Below are 15,241 nucleotides of genomic sequence, written 5' to 3'. Positions count from 1 at the left end.
AATACATGGCACGGCGATTGCCAAGATACTTCCATTTCGAAGTGATCTTTGTAGTACAAAGGGAACGTTTTGCCGCCGCTCTTCCAAGGGTAACGTGGCCGAGCGGTCTAAGGCGCTGGTTTTAGGCACCAGTCTCTTCGGAGGCGTGGGTTCGAATCCCACCGTTGCCAATTTTGGCGTCTCATTTTTGTGCCGTTGCTGTGTGTTCTCGTGGAGTAGGACGCAGCTCATGTGACGCGCGTGTTGCGTAGGTAGCGTGGCCGAGCGGTCTAAGGCGCTGGTTTCAGGCACCAGTCTCTTCGGAGGCGTGGGTTCCAATACCGCAGCTGCCAAACGTGTAATGTTTCCTGCATCGAAGGCAGATGCACTCATTGCCCGCAAAGGAAACAGCACAACAAGGCGTGAGCGTCTGCTTCGTGAATTGTCGTAGAACAGTACGTGGTGCAACGGCAGGATTTGTAGGCGCCTTTTGCCCTCATCACTGCTGGCGTTCGTCTCCACGATATGCGTCCAGAACATGCCGTTCTATAGCGTGCGAAAGTGGATTTTTTACAGGTGTCGTAAGTTAATCGTGGGTGCTTGCTGCGTTCGCTGGAGGAGCACTGGCGCCGTAATCCGGTGTAGTCTAGTGGCTAGGATACCTGGCTCTCACCCAGGAGGCCCGGGTTCGATTCCCGGTACCGGAAATGCGCGTTTTTGTTGCTCCTCTTATGCGACTTGTCTCGACTTTGCTCGACTGACGCTACGCTGACGCGTGCAGAAAGCCACGTTAAGTATGATTCGTGGCAACACCCGACGGCGAGAGAGATGCAGCGTCTGTCCACTTGTTATCGAGTCACATGTCTGTAGTCAAGAGGCTTGGAGGACTGCAAGACATTGCCACGGAGGTGAATGCAGCTAACCACTGTAGTTAGTGTCCCGACAGCGCAGGCACGTTCATTTGTTTGTATACATGTGATGGAGAACGTGTCTGACACTGCTGTGGCGTGACACTGTGGGCTGGGCTTTGCTGTGTACCGCCACTTGCATTCCCGCCAGCTGCTCTGGCGGGCGCCTCCGTGGCCGTGATCGTCTAGTGGTTAGGACATTGCGTTGTGGCCGCAATAACCCAGGTTCGAATCCTGGTCACGGCAATTTTGAAAGTTTTTCCTTGCTGCCGTTGCATTGACGATAGTGCACGAGTACTCGAAATCACAGTGCTTTCTTGGTTGTTCACTCGTGTTCCGCAGGCCGCAGTTTGTACTACCACTTCATCACAAGTGTAACCTCCTTGAGCTCACATATGTTTGTTACATGGAGCATTCTAGCTCCGCCTGACAGGTACAGCTATGACACTTTAGTGGTTACGGAAAGCCCAGGTTCGAAACCTGGTCACGGCACGAAAACGTCTCTTGATGCTGTCTCCTTAACTACGACAGCTACAGACAAGTGGCGTCGCTACCATATGGCGGGCACGGCATTTTCTTGTTGTGGGTGGCCTAAAGAGACGCTTCCAGTGGGAGAGCAGTGAAAATACATGGCACGGCGATTGCCAAGATACTTCCATTTCGAAGTGATCTTTGTAGTACAAAGGGAACGTTTTGCCGCCGCTCTTCCAAGGGTAACGTGGCCGAGCGGTCTAAGGCGCTGGTTTTAGGCACCAGTCTCTTCGGAGGCGTGGGTTCGAATCCCACCGTTGCCAATTTTGGCGTCTCATTTTTGTGCCGTTGCTGTGTGTTCTCGTGGAGTAGGACGCAGCTCATGTGACGCGCGTGTTGCGTAGGTAGCGTGGCCGAGCGGTCTAAGGCGCTGGTTTCAGGCACCAGTCTCTTCGGAGGCGTGGGTTCCAATACCGCAGCTGCCAAACGTGTAATGTTTCCTGCATCGAAGGCAGATGCACTCATTGCCCGCAAAGGAAACAGCACAACAAGGCGTGAGCGTCTGCTTCGTGAATTGTCGTAGAACAGTACGTGGTGCAACGGCAGGATTTGTAGGCGCCTTTTGCCCTCATCACTGCTGGCGTTCGTCTCCACGATATGCGTCCAGAACATGCCGTTCTATAGCGTGCGAAAGTGGATTTTTTACAGGTGTCGTAAGTTAATCGTGGGTGCTTGCTGCGTTCGCTGGAGGAGCACTGGCGCCGTAATCCGGTGTAGTCTAGTGGCTAGGATACCTGGCTCTCACCCAGGAGGCCCGGGTTCGATTCCCGGTACCGGAAATGCGCGTTTTTGTTGCTCCTCTTATGCGACTTGTCTCGACTTTGCTCGACTGACGCTACGCTGACGCGTGCAGAAAGCCACGTTAAGTATGATTCGTGGCAACACCCGACGGCGAGAGAGATGCAGCGTCTGTCCACTTGTTATCGAGTCACATGTCTGTAGTCAAGAGGCTTGGAGGACTGCAAGACATTGCCACGGAGGTGAATGCAGCTAACCACTGTAGTTAGTGTCCCGACAGCGCAGGCACGTTCATTTGTTTGTATACATGTGATGGAGAACGTGTCTGACACTGCTGTGGCGTGACACTGTGGGCTGGGCTTTGCTGTGTACCGCCACTTGCATTCCCGCCAGCTGCTCTGGCGGGCGCCTCCGTGGCCGTGATCGTCTAGTGGTTAGGACATTGCGTTGTGGCCGCAATAACCCAGGTTCGAATCCTGGTCACGGCAATTTTGAAAGTTTTTCCTTGCTGCCGTTGCATTGACGATAGTGCACGAGTACTCGAAATCACAGTGCTTTCTTGGTTGTTCACTCGTGTTCCGCAGGCCGCAGTTTGTACTACCACTTCATCACAAGTGTAACCTCCTTGAGCTCACATATGTTTGTTACATGGAGCATTCTAGCTCCGCCTGACAGGTACAGCTATGACACTTTAGTGGTTACGGAAAGCCCAGGTTCGAAACCTGGTCACGGCACGAAAACGTCTCTTGATGCTGTCTCCTTAACTACGACAGCTACAGACAAGTGGCGTCGCTACCATATGGCGGGCACGGCATTTTCTTGTTGTGGGTGGCCTAAAGAGACGCTTCCAGTGGGAGAGCAGTGAAAATACATGGCACGGCGATTGCCAAGATACTTCCATTTCGAAGTGATCTTTGTAGTACAAAGGGAACGTTTTGCCGCCGCTCTTCCAAGGGTAACGTGGCCGAGCGGTCTAAGGCGCTGGTTTTAGGCACCAGTCTCTTCGGAGGCGTGGGTTCGAATCCCACCGTTGCCAATTTTGGCGTCTCATTTTTGTGCCGTTGCTGTGTGTTCTCGTGGAGTAGGACGCAGCTCATGTGACGCGCGTGTTGCGTAGGTAGCGTGGCCGAGCGGTCTAAGGCGCTGGTTTCAGGCACCAGTCTCTTCGGAGGCGTGGGTTCCAATACCGCAGCTGCCAAACGTGTAATGTTTCCTGCATCGAAGGCAGATGCACTCATTGCCCGCAAAGGAAACAGCACAACAAGGCGTGAGCGTCTGCTTCGTGAATTGTCGTAGAACAGTACGTGGTGCAACGGCAGGATTTGTAGGCGCCTTTTGCCCTCATCACTGCTGGCGTTCGTCTCCACGATATGCGTCCAGAACATGCCGTTCTATAGCGTGCGAAAGTGGATTTTTTACAGGTGTCGTAAGTTAATCGTGGGTGCTTGCTGCGTTCGCTGGAGGAGCACTGGCGCCGTAATCCGGTGTAGTCTAGTGGCTAGGATACCTGGCTCTCACCCAGGAGGCCCGGGTTCGATTCCCGGTACCGGAAATGCGCGTTTTTGTTGCTCCTCTTATGCGACTTGTCTCGACTTTGCTCGACTGACGCTACGCTGACGCGTGCAGAAAGCCACGTTAAGTATGATTCGTGGCAACACCCGACGGCGAGAGAGATGCAGCGTCTGTCCACTTGTTATCGAGTCACATGTCTGTAGTCAAGAGGCTTGGAGGACTGCAAGACATTGCCACGGAGGTGAATGCAGCTAACCACTGTAGTTAGTGTCCCGACAGCGCAGGCACGTTCATTTGTTTGTATACATGTGATGGAGAACGTGTCTGACACTGCTGTGGCGTGACACTGTGGGCTGGGCTTTGCTGTGTACCGCCACTTGCATTCCCGCCAGCTGCTCTGGCGGGCGCCTCCGTGGCCGTGATCGTCTAGTGGTTAGGACATTGCGTTGTGGCCGCAATAACCCAGGTTCGAATCCTGGTCACGGCAATTTTGAAAGTTTTTCCTTGCTGCCGTTGCATTGACGATAGTGCACGAGTACTCGAAATCACAGTGCTTTCTTGGTTGTTCACTCGTGTTCCGCAGGCCGCAGTTTGTACTACCACTTCATCACAAGTGTAACCTCCTTGAGCTCACATATGTTTGTTACATGGAGCATTCTAGCTCCGCCTGACAGGTACAGCTATGACACTTTAGTGGTTACGGAAAGCCCAGGTTCGAAACCTGGTCACGGCACGAAAACGTCTCTTGATGCTGTCTCCTTAACTACGACAGCTACAGACAAGTGGCGTCGCTACCATATGGCGGGCACGGCATTTTCTTGTTGTGGGTGGCCTAAAGAGACGCTTCCAGTGGGAGAGCAGTGAAAATACATGGCACGGCGATTGCCAAGATACTTCCATTTCGAAGTGATCTTTGTAGTACAAAGGGAACGTTTTGCCGCCGCTCTTGCAAGGGTAACGTGGCCGAGCGGTCTAAGGCGCTGGTTTTAGGCACCAGTCTCTTCGGAGGCGTGGGTTCGAATCCCACCGTTGCCAATTTTGGCGTCTCATTTTTGTGCCGTTGCTGTGTGTTCTCGTGGAGTAGGACGCAGCTCATGTGACGCGCGTGTTGCGTAGGTAGCGTGGCCGAGCGGTCTAAGGCGCTGGTTTCAGGCACCAGTCTCTTCGGAGGCGTGGGTTCCAATACCGCAGCTGCCAAACGTGTAATGTTTCCTGCATCGAAGGCAGATGCACTCATTGCCCGCAAAGGAAACAGCACAACAAGGCGTGAGCGTCTGCTTCGTGAATTGTCGTAGAACAGTACGTGGTGCAACGGCAGGATTTGTAGGCGCCTTTTGCCCTCATCACTGCTGGCGTTCGTCTCCACGATATGCGTCCAGAACATGCCGTTCTATAGCGTGCGAAAGTGGATTTTTTACAGGTGTCGTAAGTTAATCGTGGGTGCTTGCTGCGTTCGCTGGAGGAGCACTGGCGCCGTAATCCGGTGTAGTCTAGTGGCTAGGATACCTGGCTCTCACCCAGGAGGCCCGGGTTCGATTCCCGGTACCGGAAATGCGCGTTTTTGTTGCTCCTCTTATGCGACTTGTCTCGACTTTGCTCGACTGACGCTACGCTGACGCGTGCAGAAAGCCACGTTAAGTATGATTCGTGGCAACACCCGACGGCGAGAGAGATGCAGCGTCTGTCCACTTGTTATCGAGTCACATGTCTGTAGTCAAGAGGCTTGGAGGACTGCAAGACATTGCCACGGAGGTGAATGCAGCTAACCACTGTAGTTAGTGTCCCGACAGCGCAGGCACGTTCATTTGTTTGTATACATGTGATGGAGAACGTGTCTGACACTGCTGTGGCGTGACACTGTGGGCTGGGCTTTGCTGTGTACCGCCACTTGCATTCCCGCCAGCTGCTCTGGCGGGCGCCTCCGTGGCCGTGATCGTCTAGTGGTTAGGACATTGCGTTGTGGCCGCAATAACCCAGGTTCGAATCCTGGTCACGGCAATTTTGAAAGTTTTTCCTTGCTGCCGTTGCATTGACGATAGTGCACGAGTACTCGAAATCACAGTGCTTTCTTGGTTGTTCACTCGTGTTCCGCAGGCCGCAGTTTGTACTACCACTTCATCACAAGTGTAACCTCCTTGAGCTCACATATGTTTGTTACATGGAGCATTCTAGCTCCGCCTGACAGGTACAGCTATGACACTTTAGTGGTTACGGAAAGCCCAGGTTCGAAACCTGGTCACGGCACGAAAACGTCTCTTGATGCTGTCTCCTTAACTACGACAGCTACAGACAAGTGGCGTCGCTACCATATGGCGGGCACGGCATTTTCTTGTTGTGGGTGGCCTAAAGAGACGCTTCCAGTGGGAGAGCAGTGAAAATACATGGCACGGCGATTGCCAAGATACTTCCATTTCGAAGTGATCTTTGTAGTACAAAGGGAACGTTTTGCCGCCGCTCTTCCAAGGGTAACGTGGCCGAGCGGTCTAAGGCGCTGGTTTTAGGCACCAGTCTCTTCGGAGGCGTGGGTTCGAATCCCACCGTTGCCAATTTTGGCGTCTCATTTTTGTGCCGTTGCTGTGTGTTCTCGTGGAGTAGGACGCAGCTCATGTGACGCGCGTGTTGCGTAGGTAGCGTGGCCGAGCGGTCTAAGGCGCTGGTTTCAGGCACCAGTCTCTTCGGAGGCGTGGGTTCCAATACCGCAGCTGCCAAACGTGTAATGTTTCCTGCATCGAAGGCAGATGCACTCATTGCCCGCAAAGGAAACAGCACAACAAGGCGTGAGCGTCTGCTTCGTGAATTGTCGTAGAACAGTACGTGGTGCAACGGCAGGATTTGTAGGCGCCTTTTGCCCTCATCACTGCTGGCGTTCGTCTCCACGATATGCGTCCAGAACATGCCGTTCTATAGCGTGCGAAAGTGGATTTTTTACAGGTGTCGTAAGTTAATCGTGGGTGCTTGCTGCGTTCGCTGGAGGAGCACTGGCGCCGTAATCCGGTGTAGTCTAGTGGCTAGGATACCTGGCTCTCACCCAGGAGGCCCGGGTTCGATTCCCGGTACCGGAAATGCGCGTTTTTGTTGCTCCTCTTATGCGACTTGTCTCGACTTTGCTCGACTGACGCTACGCTGACGCGTGCAGAAAGCCACGTTAAGTATGATTCGTGGCAACACCCGACGGCGAGAGAGATGCAGCGTCTGTCCACTTGTTATCGAGTCACATGTCTGTAGTCAAGAGGCTTGGAGGACTGCAAGACATTGCCACGGAGGTGAATGCAGCTAACCACTGTAGTTAGTGTCCCGACAGCGCAGGCACGTTCATTTGTTTGTATACATGTGATGGAGAACGTGTCTGACACTGCTGTGGCGTGACACTGTGGGCTGGGCTTTGCTGTGTACCGCCACTTGCATTCCCGCCAGCTGCTCTGGCGGGCGCCTCCGTGGCCGTGATCGTCTAGTGGTTAGGACATTGCGTTGTGGCCGCAATAACCCAGGTTCGAATCCTGGTCACGGCAATTTTGAAAGTTTTTCCTTGCTGCCGTTGCATTGACGATAGTGCACGAGTACTCGAAATCACAGTGCTTTCTTGGTTGTTCACTCGTGTTCCGCAGGCCGCAGTTTGTACTACCACTTCATCACAAGTGTAACCTCCTTGAGCTCACATATGTTTGTTACATGGAGCATTCTAGCTCCGCCTGACAGGTACAGCTATGACACTTTAGTGGTTACGGAAAGCCCAGGTTCGAAACCTGGTCACGGCACGAAAACGTCTCTTGATGCTGTCTCCTTAACTACGACAGCTACAGACAAGTGGCGTCGCTACCATATGGCGGGCACGGCATTTTCTTGTTGTGGGTGGCCTAAAGAGACGCTTCCAGTGGGAGAGCAGTGAAAATACATGGCACGGCGATTGCCAAGATACTTCCATTTCGAAGTGATCTTTGTAGTACAAAGGGAACGTTTTGCCGCCGCTCTTCCAAGGGTAACGTGGCCGAGCGGTCTAAGGCGCTGGTTTTAGGCACCAGTCTCTTCGGAGGCGTGGGTTCGAATCCCACCGTTGCCAATTTTGGCGTCTCATTTTTGTGCCGTTGCTGTGTGTTCTCGTGGAGTAGGACGCAGCTCATGTGACGCGCGTGTTGCGTAGGTAGCGTGGCCGAGCGGTCTAAGGCGCTGGTTTCAGGCACCAGTCTCTTCGGAGGCGTGGGTTCCAATACCGCAGCTGCCAAACGTGTAATGTTTCCTGCATCGAAGGCAGATGCACTCATTGCCCGCAAAGGAAACAGCACAACAAGGCGTGAGCGTCTGCTTCGTGAATTGTCGTAGAACAGTACGTGGTGCAACGGCAGGATTTGTAGGCGCCTTTTGCCCTCATCACTGCTGGCGTTCGTCTCCACGATATGCGTCCAGAACATGCCGTTCTATAGCGTGCGAAAGTGGATTTTTTACAGGTGTCGTAAGTTAATCGTGGGGTGCTTGCTGCGTTCGCTGGAGGAGCACTGGCGCCGTAATCCGGTGTAGTCTAGTGGCTAGGATACCTGGCTCTCACCCAGGAGGCCCGGGTTCGATTCCGGTACCGGAAATGCGCGTTTTTGTTGCTCCTCTTATGCGACTTGTCTCGACTTTGCTCGACTGACGCTACGCTGACGCGTGCAGAAAGCCACGTTAAGTATGATTCGTGGCAACACCCGACGGCGAGAGAGATGCAGCGTCTGTCCACTTGTTATCGAGTCACATGTCTGTAGTCAAGAGGCTTGGAGGACTGCAAGACATTGCCACGGAGGTGAATGCAGCTAACCACTGTAGTTAGTGTCCCGACAGCGCAGGCACGTTCATTTGTTTGTATACATGTGATGGAGAACGTGTCTGACACTGCTGTGGCGTGACACTGTGGGCTGGGCTTTGCTGTGTACCGCCACTTGCATTCCCGCCAGCTGCTCTGGCGGGCGCCTCCGTGGCCGTGATCGTCTAGTGGTTAGGACATTGCGTTGTGGCCGCAATAACCCAGGTTCGAATCCTGGTCACGGCAATTTTGAAAGTTTTTCCTTGCTGCCGTTGCATTGACGATAGTGCACGAGTACTCGAAATCACAGTGCTTTCTTGGTTGTTCACTCGTGTTCCGCAGGCCGCAGTTTGTACTACCACTTCATCACAAGTGTAACCTCCTTGAGCTCACATATGTTTGTTACATGGAGCATTCTAGCTCCGCCTGACAGGTACAGCTATGACACTTTAGTGGTTACGGAAAGCCCAGGTTCGAAACCTGGTCACGGCACGAAAACGTCTCTTGATGCTGTCTCCTTAACTACGACAGCTACAGACAAGTGGCGTCGCTACCATATGGCGGGCACGGCATTTTCTTGTTGTGGGTGGCCTAAAGAGACGCTTCCAGTGGGAGAGCAGTGAAAATACATGGCACGGCGATTGCCAAGATACTTCCATTTCGAAGTGATCTTTGTAGTACAAAGGAACGTTTTGCCGCCGCTCTTCCAAGGGTAACGTGGCCGAGCGGTCTAAGGCGCTGGTTTTAGGCACCAGTCTCTTCGGAGGCGTGGGTTCGAATCCCACCGTTGCCAATTTTGGCGTCTCATTTTTGTGCCGTTGCTGTGTGTTCTCGTGGAGTAGGACGCAGCTCATGTGACGCGCGTGTTGCGTAGGTAGCGTGGCCGAGCGGTCTAAGGCGCTGGTTTCAGGCACCAGTCTCTTCGGAGGCGTGGGTTCCAATACCGCAGCTGCCAAACGTGTAATGTTTCCTGCATCGAAGGCAGATGCACTCATTGCCCGCAAAGGAAACAGCACAACAAGGCGTGAGCGTCTGCTTCGTGAATTGTCGTAGAACAGTACGTGGTGCAACGGCAGGATTTGTAGGCGCCTTTTGCCCTCATCACTGCTGGCGTTCGTCTCACGATATGCGTCCAGAACATGCCGTTCTATAGCGTGCGAAAGTGGATTTTTTACAGGTGTCGTAAGTTAATCGTGGGTGCTTGCTGCGTTCGCTGGAGGAGCACTGGCGCCGTAATCCGGTGTAGTCTAGTGGCTAGGATACCTGGCTCTCACCCAGGAGGCCCGGGTTCGATTCCCGGTACCGGAAATGCGCGTTTTTGTTGCTCCTCTTATGCGACTTGTCTCGACTTTGCTCGACTGACGCTACGCTGACGCGTGCAGAAAGCCACGTTAAGTATGATTCGTGGCAACACCCGACGGCGAGAGAGATGCAGCGTCTGTCCACTTGTTATCGAGTCACATGTCTGTAGTCAAGAGGCTTGGAGGACTGCAAGACATTGCCACGGAGGTGAATGCAGCTAACCACTGTAGTTAGTGTCCCGACAGCGCAGGCACGTTCATTTGTTTGTATACATGTGATGGAGAACGTGTCTGACACTGCTGTGGCGTGACACTGTGGGCTGGGCTTTGCTGTGTACCGCCACTTGCATTCCCGCCAGCTGCTCTGGCGGGCGCCTCCGTGGCCGTGATCGTCTAGTGGTTAGGACATTGCGTTGTGGCCGCAATAACCCAGGTTCGAATCCTGGTCACGGCAATTTTGAAAGTTTTTCCTTGCTGCCGTTGCATTGACGATAGTGCACGAGTACTCGAAATCACAGTGCTTTCTTGGTTGTTCACTCGTGTTCCGCAGGCCGCAGTTTGTACTACCACTTCATCACAAGTGTAACCTCCTTGAGCTCACATATGTTTGTTACATGGAGCATTCTAGCTCCGCCTGACAGGTACAGCTATGACACTTTAGTGGTTACGGAAAGCCCAGGTTCGAAACCTGGTCACGGCACGAAAACGTCTCTTGATGCTGTCTCCTTAACTACGACAGCTACAGACAAGTGGCGTCGCTACCATATGGCGGGCACGGCATTTTCTTGTTGTGGGTGGCCTAAAGAGACGCTTCCAGTGGGAGAGCAGTGAAAATACATGGCACGGCGATTGCCAAGATACTTCCATTTCGAAGTGATCTTTGTAGTACAAAGGGAACGTTTTGCCGCCGCTCTTCCAAGGGTAACGTGGCCGAGCGGTCTAAGGCGCTGGTTTTAGGCACCAGTCTCTTCGGAGGCGTGGGTTCGAATCCCACCGTTGCCAATTTTGGCGTCTCATTTTTGTGCCGTTGCTGTGTGTTCTCGTGGAGTAGGACGCAGCTCATGTGACGCGCGTGTTGCGTAGGTAGCGTGGCCGAGCGGTCTAAGGCGCTGGTTTCAGGCACCAGTCTCTTCGGAGGCGTGGGTTCCAATACCGCAGCTGCCAAACGTGTAATGTTTCCTGCATCGAAGGCAGATGCACTCATTGCCCGCAAAGGAAACAGCACAACAAGGCGTGAGCGTCTGCTTCGTGAATTGTCGTAGAACAGTACGTGGTGCAACGGCAGGATTTGTAGGCGCCTTTTGCCCTCATCACTGCTGGCGTTCGTCTCCACGATATGCGTCCAGAACATGCCGTTCTATAGCGTGCGAAAGTGGATTTTTTACAGGTGTCGTAAGTTAATCGTGGGTGCTTGCTGCGTTCGCTGGAGGAGCACTGGCGCCGTAATCCGGTGTAGTCTAGTGGCTAGGATACCTGGCTCTCACCCAGGAGGCCCGGGTTCGATTCCCGGTACCGGAAATGCGCGTTTTTGTTGCTCCTCTTATGCGACTTGTCTCGACTTTGCTCGACTGACGCTACGCTGACGCGTGCAGAAAGCCACGTTAAGTATGATTCGTGGCAACACCCGACGGCGAGAGAGATGCAGCGTCTGTCCACTTGTTATCGAGTCACATGTCTGTAGTCAAGAGGCTTGGAGGACTGCAAGACATTGCCACGGAGGTGAATGCAGCTAACCACTGTAGTTAGTGTCCCGACAGCGCAGGCACGTTCATTTGTTTGTATACATGTGATGGAGAACGTGTCTGACACTGCTGTGGCGTGACACTGTGGGCTGGGCTTTGCTGTGTACCGCCACTTGCATTCCCGCCAGCTGCTCTGGCGGGCGCCTCCGTGGCCGTGATCGTCTAGTGGTTAGGACATTGCGTTGTGGCCGCAATAACCCAGGTTCGAATCCTGGTCACGGCAATTTTGAAAGTTTTTCCTTGCTGCCGTTGCATTGACGATAGTGCACGAGTACTCGAAATCACAGTGCTTTCTTGGTTGTTCACTCGTGTTCCGCAGGCCGCAGTTTGTACTACCACTTCATCACAAGTGTAACCTCCTTGAGCTCACATATGTTTGTTACATGGAGCATTCTAGCTCCGCCTGACAGGTACAGCTATGACACTTTAGTGGTTACGGAAAGCCCAGGTTCGAAACCTGGTCACGGCACGAAAACGTCTCTTGATGCTGTCTCCTTAACTACGACAGCTACAGACAAGTGGCGTCGCTACCATATGGCGGGCACGGCATTTTCTTGTTGTGGGTGGCCTAAAGAGACGCTTCCAGTGGGAGAGCAGTGAAAATACATGGCACGGCGATTGCCAAGATACTTCCATTTCGAAGTGATCTTTGTAGTACAAAGGGAACGTTTTGCCGCCGCTCTTCCAAGGGTAACGTGGCCGAGCGGTCTAAGGCGCTGGTTTTAGGCACCAGTCTCTTCGGAGGCGTGGGTTCGAATCCCACCGTTGCCAATTTTGGCGTCTCATTTTTGTGCCGTTGCTGTGTGTTCTCGTGGAGTAGGACGCAGCTCATGTGACGCGCGTGTTGCGTAGGTAGCGTGGCCGAGCGGTCTAAGGCGCTGGTTTCAGGCACCAGTCTCTTCGGAGGCGTGGGTTCCAATACCGCAGCTGCCAAACGTGTAATGTTTCCTGCATCGAAGGCAGATGCACTCATTGCCCGCAAAGGAAACAGCACAACAAGGCGTGAGCGTCTGCTTCGTGAATTGTCGTAGAACAGTACGTGGTGCAACGGCAGGATTTGTAGGCGCCTTTTGCCCTCATCACTGCTGGCGTTCGTCTCCACGATATGCGTCCAGAACATGCCGTTCTATAGCGTGCGAAAGTGGATTTTTTACAGGTGTCGTAAGTTAATCGTGGGTGCTTGCTGCGTTCGCTGGAGGAGCACTGGCGCCGTAATCCGGTGTAGTCTAGTGGCTAGGATACCTGCGCTCTCACCCAGGAGGCCCGGGTTCGATTCCCGGTACCGGAAATGCGCGTTTTTGTTGCTCCTCTTATGCGACTTGTCTCGACTTTGCTCGACTGACGCTACGCTGACGCGTGCAGAAAGCCACGTTAAGTATGATTCGTGGCAACACCCGACGGCGAGAGAGATGCAGCGTCTGTCCACTTGTTATCGAGTCACATGTCTGTAGTCAAGAGGCTTGGAGGACTGCAAGACATTGCCACGGAGGTGAATGCAGCTAACCACTGTAGTTAGTGTCCCGACAGCGCAGGCACGTTCATTTGTTTGTATACATGTGATGGAGAACGTGTCTGACACTGCTGTGGCGTGACACTGTGGGCTGGGCTTGCTGTGCTGTGTACCGCCACTTGCATTCCCGCCAGCTGCTCTGGCGGGCGCCTCCGTGGCCGTGATCGTCTAGTGGTTAGGACATTGCGTTGTGGCCGCAATAACCCAGGTTCGAATCCTGTCACGGCAATTTTGAAAGTTTTTCCTTGCTGCCGTTGCATTGACGATAGTGCACGAGTACTCGAAATCACAGTGCTTTCTTGGTTGTTCACTCGTGTTCCGCAGGCCGCAGTTTGTACTACCACTTCATCACAAGTGTAACCTCCTTGAGCTCACATATGTTTGTTACATGGAGCATTCTAGCTCCGCCTGACAGGTACAGCTATGACACTTTAGTGGTTACGGAAAGCCCAGGTTCGAAACCTGGTCACGGCACGAAAACGTCTCTTGATGCTGTCTCCTTAACTACGACAGCTACAGACAAGTGGCGTCGCTACCATATGGCGGGCACGGCATTTTCTTGTTGTGGGTGGCCTAAAGAGACGCTTCCAGTGGGAGAGCAGTGAAAATACATGCACGGCGATTGCCAAGATACTTCCATTTCGAAGTGATCTTTGTAGTACAAAGGGAACGTTTTGCCGCCGCTCTTCCAAGGGTAACGTGGCCGAGCGGTCTAAGGCGCTGGTTTTAGGCACCAGTCTCTTCGGAGGCGTGGGTTCGAATCCCACCGTTGCCAATTTTGGCGTCTCATTTTTGTGCCGTTGCTGTGTGTTCTCGTGGAGTAGGACGCAGCTCATGTGACGCGCGTGTTGCGTAGGTAGCGTGGCCGAGCGGTCTAAGGCGCTGGTTTCAGGCACCAGTCTCTTCGGAGGCGTGGGTTCCAATACCGCAGCTGCCAAACGTGTAATGTTTCCTGCATCGAAGGCAGATGCACTCATTGCCCGCAAAGGAAACAGCACAACAAGGCGTGAGCGTCTGCTTCGTGAATTGTCGTAGAACAGTACGTGGTGCAACGGCAGGATTGTAGGCGCCTTTTGCCCTCATCACTGCTGGCGTTCGTCTCCACGATATGCGTCCAGAACATGCCGTTCTATAGCGTGCGAAAGTGGATTTTTTACAGGTGTCGTAAGTTAATCGTGGGTGCTTGCTGCGTTCGCTGGAGGAGCACTGGCGCCGTAATCCGGTGTAGTCTAGTGGCTAGGATACCTGGCTCTCACCCAGGAGGCCGGGTTCGATTCCCGGTACCGGAAATGCGCGTTTTTGTTGCTCCTCTTATGCGACTTGTCTCGACTTTGCTCGACTGACGCTACGCTGACGCGTGCAGAAAGCCACGTTAAGTATGATTCGTGGCAACACCCGACGGCGAGAGAGATGCAGCGTCTGTCCACTTGTTATCGAGTCACATGTCTGTAGTCAAGAGGCTTGGAGGACTGCAAGACATTGCCACGGAGGTGAATGCAGCTAACCACTGTAGTTAGTGTCCCGACAGCGCAGGCACGTTCATTTGTTTGTATACATGTGATGGAGAACGTGTCTGACACTGCTGTGGCGTGACACTGTGGGCTGGGCTTTGCTGTGTACCGCCACTTGCATTCCCGCCAGCTGCTCTGGCGGGCGCCTCCGTGGCCGTGATCGTCTAGTGGTTAGGACATTGCGTTGTGGCCGCAATAACCCAGGTTCGAATCCTGGTCACGGCAATTTTGAAAGTTTTTCCTTGCTGCCGTTGCATTGACGATAGTGCACGAGTACTCGAAATCACAGTGCTTTCTTGGTTGTTCACTCGTGTTCCGCAGGCCGCAGTTTGTACTACCACTTCATCACAAGTGTAACCTCCTTGAGCTCACATATGTTTGTTACATGGAGCATTCTAGCTCCGCCTGACAGGTACAGCTATGACACTTTAGTGGTTACGGAAAGCCCAGGTTCGAAACCTGGTCACGGCACGAAAACGTCTCTTGATGCTGTCTCCTTAACTACGACAGCTACAGACAAGTGGCGTCGCTACCATATGGCGGGCACGGCATTTTCTTGTTGTGGGTGGCCTAAAGAGACGCTTCCAGTGGGAGAGCAGTGAAAATACATGGCACGGCGATTGCCAAGATACTTCCATTTCGAAGTGATCTTTGTAGTACAAAGGGAACGTTTTGCCGCCGCTCTTCCAAGGGGTAACGTGGCCGAGCGGTCTAAGGCGCTGGTTTTAGGCACCA

At 53.3% G+C, this 15,241-nt stretch overlaps 29 non-coding genes across 29 annotated transcripts; all 29 read left to right on the top strand.

The window, feature by feature from the left end:
• The first annotated feature begins 88 nt into the window (after window positions 1–88).
• On the top strand, window positions 89–170 carry Trnal-uag (transfer RNA leucine (anticodon UAG)). The gene has a single exon. It is a non-coding gene; the product is annotated as a tRNA-Leu (tRNA).
• Window positions 171–614: 444 nt separating this feature from the next.
• Trnae-cuc (transfer RNA glutamic acid (anticodon CUC)) lies at window positions 615–686 on the top strand. The gene has a single exon. It is a non-coding gene; the product is annotated as a tRNA-Glu (tRNA).
• Window positions 687–1,061: 375 nt separating this feature from the next.
• On the top strand, window positions 1,062–1,133 carry Trnah-gug (transfer RNA histidin (anticodon GUG)). The gene has a single exon. It is a non-coding gene; the product is annotated as a tRNA-His (tRNA).
• Window positions 1,134–1,599: 466 nt separating this feature from the next.
• Trnal-uag (transfer RNA leucine (anticodon UAG)) lies at window positions 1,600–1,681 on the top strand. Its single transcript has one exon. It is a non-coding gene; the product is annotated as a tRNA-Leu (tRNA).
• Window positions 1,682–2,125: 444 nt separating this feature from the next.
• Trnae-cuc (transfer RNA glutamic acid (anticodon CUC)) lies at window positions 2,126–2,197 on the top strand. The gene has a single exon. It is a non-coding gene; the product is annotated as a tRNA-Glu (tRNA).
• Window positions 2,198–2,572: 375 nt separating this feature from the next.
• Trnah-gug (transfer RNA histidin (anticodon GUG)) lies at window positions 2,573–2,644 on the top strand. Its single transcript has one exon. It is a non-coding gene; the product is annotated as a tRNA-His (tRNA).
• A 466-nt stretch (window positions 2,645–3,110) lies between these two features.
• On the top strand, window positions 3,111–3,192 carry Trnal-uag (transfer RNA leucine (anticodon UAG)). Its single transcript has one exon. It is a non-coding gene; the product is annotated as a tRNA-Leu (tRNA).
• A 444-nt stretch (window positions 3,193–3,636) lies between these two features.
• Trnae-cuc (transfer RNA glutamic acid (anticodon CUC)) lies at window positions 3,637–3,708 on the top strand. Its single transcript has one exon. It is a non-coding gene; the product is annotated as a tRNA-Glu (tRNA).
• A 375-nt stretch (window positions 3,709–4,083) lies between these two features.
• Trnah-gug (transfer RNA histidin (anticodon GUG)) lies at window positions 4,084–4,155 on the top strand. Its single transcript has one exon. It is a non-coding gene; the product is annotated as a tRNA-His (tRNA).
• Window positions 4,156–4,621: 466 nt separating this feature from the next.
• Trnal-uag (transfer RNA leucine (anticodon UAG)) lies at window positions 4,622–4,703 on the top strand. Its single transcript has one exon. It is a non-coding gene; the product is annotated as a tRNA-Leu (tRNA).
• A 444-nt stretch (window positions 4,704–5,147) lies between these two features.
• Trnae-cuc (transfer RNA glutamic acid (anticodon CUC)) lies at window positions 5,148–5,219 on the top strand. The gene has a single exon. It is a non-coding gene; the product is annotated as a tRNA-Glu (tRNA).
• A 375-nt stretch (window positions 5,220–5,594) lies between these two features.
• Window positions 5,595–5,666, top strand: Trnah-gug (transfer RNA histidin (anticodon GUG)). Its single transcript has one exon. It is a non-coding gene; the product is annotated as a tRNA-His (tRNA).
• Window positions 5,667–6,132: 466 nt separating this feature from the next.
• On the top strand, window positions 6,133–6,214 carry Trnal-uag (transfer RNA leucine (anticodon UAG)). Its single transcript has one exon. It is a non-coding gene; the product is annotated as a tRNA-Leu (tRNA).
• A 444-nt stretch (window positions 6,215–6,658) lies between these two features.
• Window positions 6,659–6,730, top strand: Trnae-cuc (transfer RNA glutamic acid (anticodon CUC)). Its single transcript has one exon. It is a non-coding gene; the product is annotated as a tRNA-Glu (tRNA).
• Window positions 6,731–7,105: 375 nt separating this feature from the next.
• On the top strand, window positions 7,106–7,177 carry Trnah-gug (transfer RNA histidin (anticodon GUG)). Its single transcript has one exon. It is a non-coding gene; the product is annotated as a tRNA-His (tRNA).
• A 466-nt stretch (window positions 7,178–7,643) lies between these two features.
• Trnal-uag (transfer RNA leucine (anticodon UAG)) lies at window positions 7,644–7,725 on the top strand. Its single transcript has one exon. It is a non-coding gene; the product is annotated as a tRNA-Leu (tRNA).
• Window positions 7,726–8,170: 445 nt separating this feature from the next.
• Trnae-cuc (transfer RNA glutamic acid (anticodon CUC)) lies at window positions 8,171–8,241 on the top strand. The gene has a single exon. It is a non-coding gene; the product is annotated as a tRNA-Glu (tRNA).
• A 375-nt stretch (window positions 8,242–8,616) lies between these two features.
• Window positions 8,617–8,688, top strand: Trnah-gug (transfer RNA histidin (anticodon GUG)). The gene has a single exon. It is a non-coding gene; the product is annotated as a tRNA-His (tRNA).
• Window positions 8,689–9,153: 465 nt separating this feature from the next.
• On the top strand, window positions 9,154–9,235 carry Trnal-uag (transfer RNA leucine (anticodon UAG)). The gene has a single exon. It is a non-coding gene; the product is annotated as a tRNA-Leu (tRNA).
• A 443-nt stretch (window positions 9,236–9,678) lies between these two features.
• Trnae-cuc (transfer RNA glutamic acid (anticodon CUC)) lies at window positions 9,679–9,750 on the top strand. The gene has a single exon. It is a non-coding gene; the product is annotated as a tRNA-Glu (tRNA).
• A 375-nt stretch (window positions 9,751–10,125) lies between these two features.
• Window positions 10,126–10,197, top strand: Trnah-gug (transfer RNA histidin (anticodon GUG)). Its single transcript has one exon. It is a non-coding gene; the product is annotated as a tRNA-His (tRNA).
• Window positions 10,198–10,663: 466 nt separating this feature from the next.
• Window positions 10,664–10,745, top strand: Trnal-uag (transfer RNA leucine (anticodon UAG)). The gene has a single exon. It is a non-coding gene; the product is annotated as a tRNA-Leu (tRNA).
• Window positions 10,746–11,189: 444 nt separating this feature from the next.
• Trnae-cuc (transfer RNA glutamic acid (anticodon CUC)) lies at window positions 11,190–11,261 on the top strand. The gene has a single exon. It is a non-coding gene; the product is annotated as a tRNA-Glu (tRNA).
• A 375-nt stretch (window positions 11,262–11,636) lies between these two features.
• On the top strand, window positions 11,637–11,708 carry Trnah-gug (transfer RNA histidin (anticodon GUG)). The gene has a single exon. It is a non-coding gene; the product is annotated as a tRNA-His (tRNA).
• A 466-nt stretch (window positions 11,709–12,174) lies between these two features.
• Trnal-uag (transfer RNA leucine (anticodon UAG)) lies at window positions 12,175–12,256 on the top strand. The gene has a single exon. It is a non-coding gene; the product is annotated as a tRNA-Leu (tRNA).
• Window positions 12,257–12,700: 444 nt separating this feature from the next.
• Window positions 12,701–12,773, top strand: Trnae-cuc (transfer RNA glutamic acid (anticodon CUC)). The gene has a single exon. It is a non-coding gene; the product is annotated as a tRNA-Glu (tRNA).
• A 915-nt stretch (window positions 12,774–13,688) lies between these two features.
• Window positions 13,689–13,770, top strand: Trnal-uag (transfer RNA leucine (anticodon UAG)). Its single transcript has one exon. It is a non-coding gene; the product is annotated as a tRNA-Leu (tRNA).
• A 443-nt stretch (window positions 13,771–14,213) lies between these two features.
• On the top strand, window positions 14,214–14,284 carry Trnae-cuc (transfer RNA glutamic acid (anticodon CUC)). Its single transcript has one exon. It is a non-coding gene; the product is annotated as a tRNA-Glu (tRNA).
• A 375-nt stretch (window positions 14,285–14,659) lies between these two features.
• Trnah-gug (transfer RNA histidin (anticodon GUG)) lies at window positions 14,660–14,731 on the top strand. The gene has a single exon. It is a non-coding gene; the product is annotated as a tRNA-His (tRNA).
• The last annotated feature ends 510 nt before the right edge of the window (window positions 14,732–15,241 follow it).

Source organism: Schistocerca cancellata, unplaced genomic scaffold (assembly GCF_023864275.1).
Source record: "Schistocerca cancellata isolate TAMUIC-IGC-003103 unplaced genomic scaffold, iqSchCanc2.1 HiC_scaffold_433, whole genome shotgun sequence".
In the NCBI taxonomy this organism is placed as follows: domain Eukaryota; kingdom Metazoa; phylum Arthropoda; class Insecta; order Orthoptera; family Acrididae; genus Schistocerca; species Schistocerca cancellata.
This window is presented reverse-complemented; position numbering and strand designations above follow the sequence as displayed.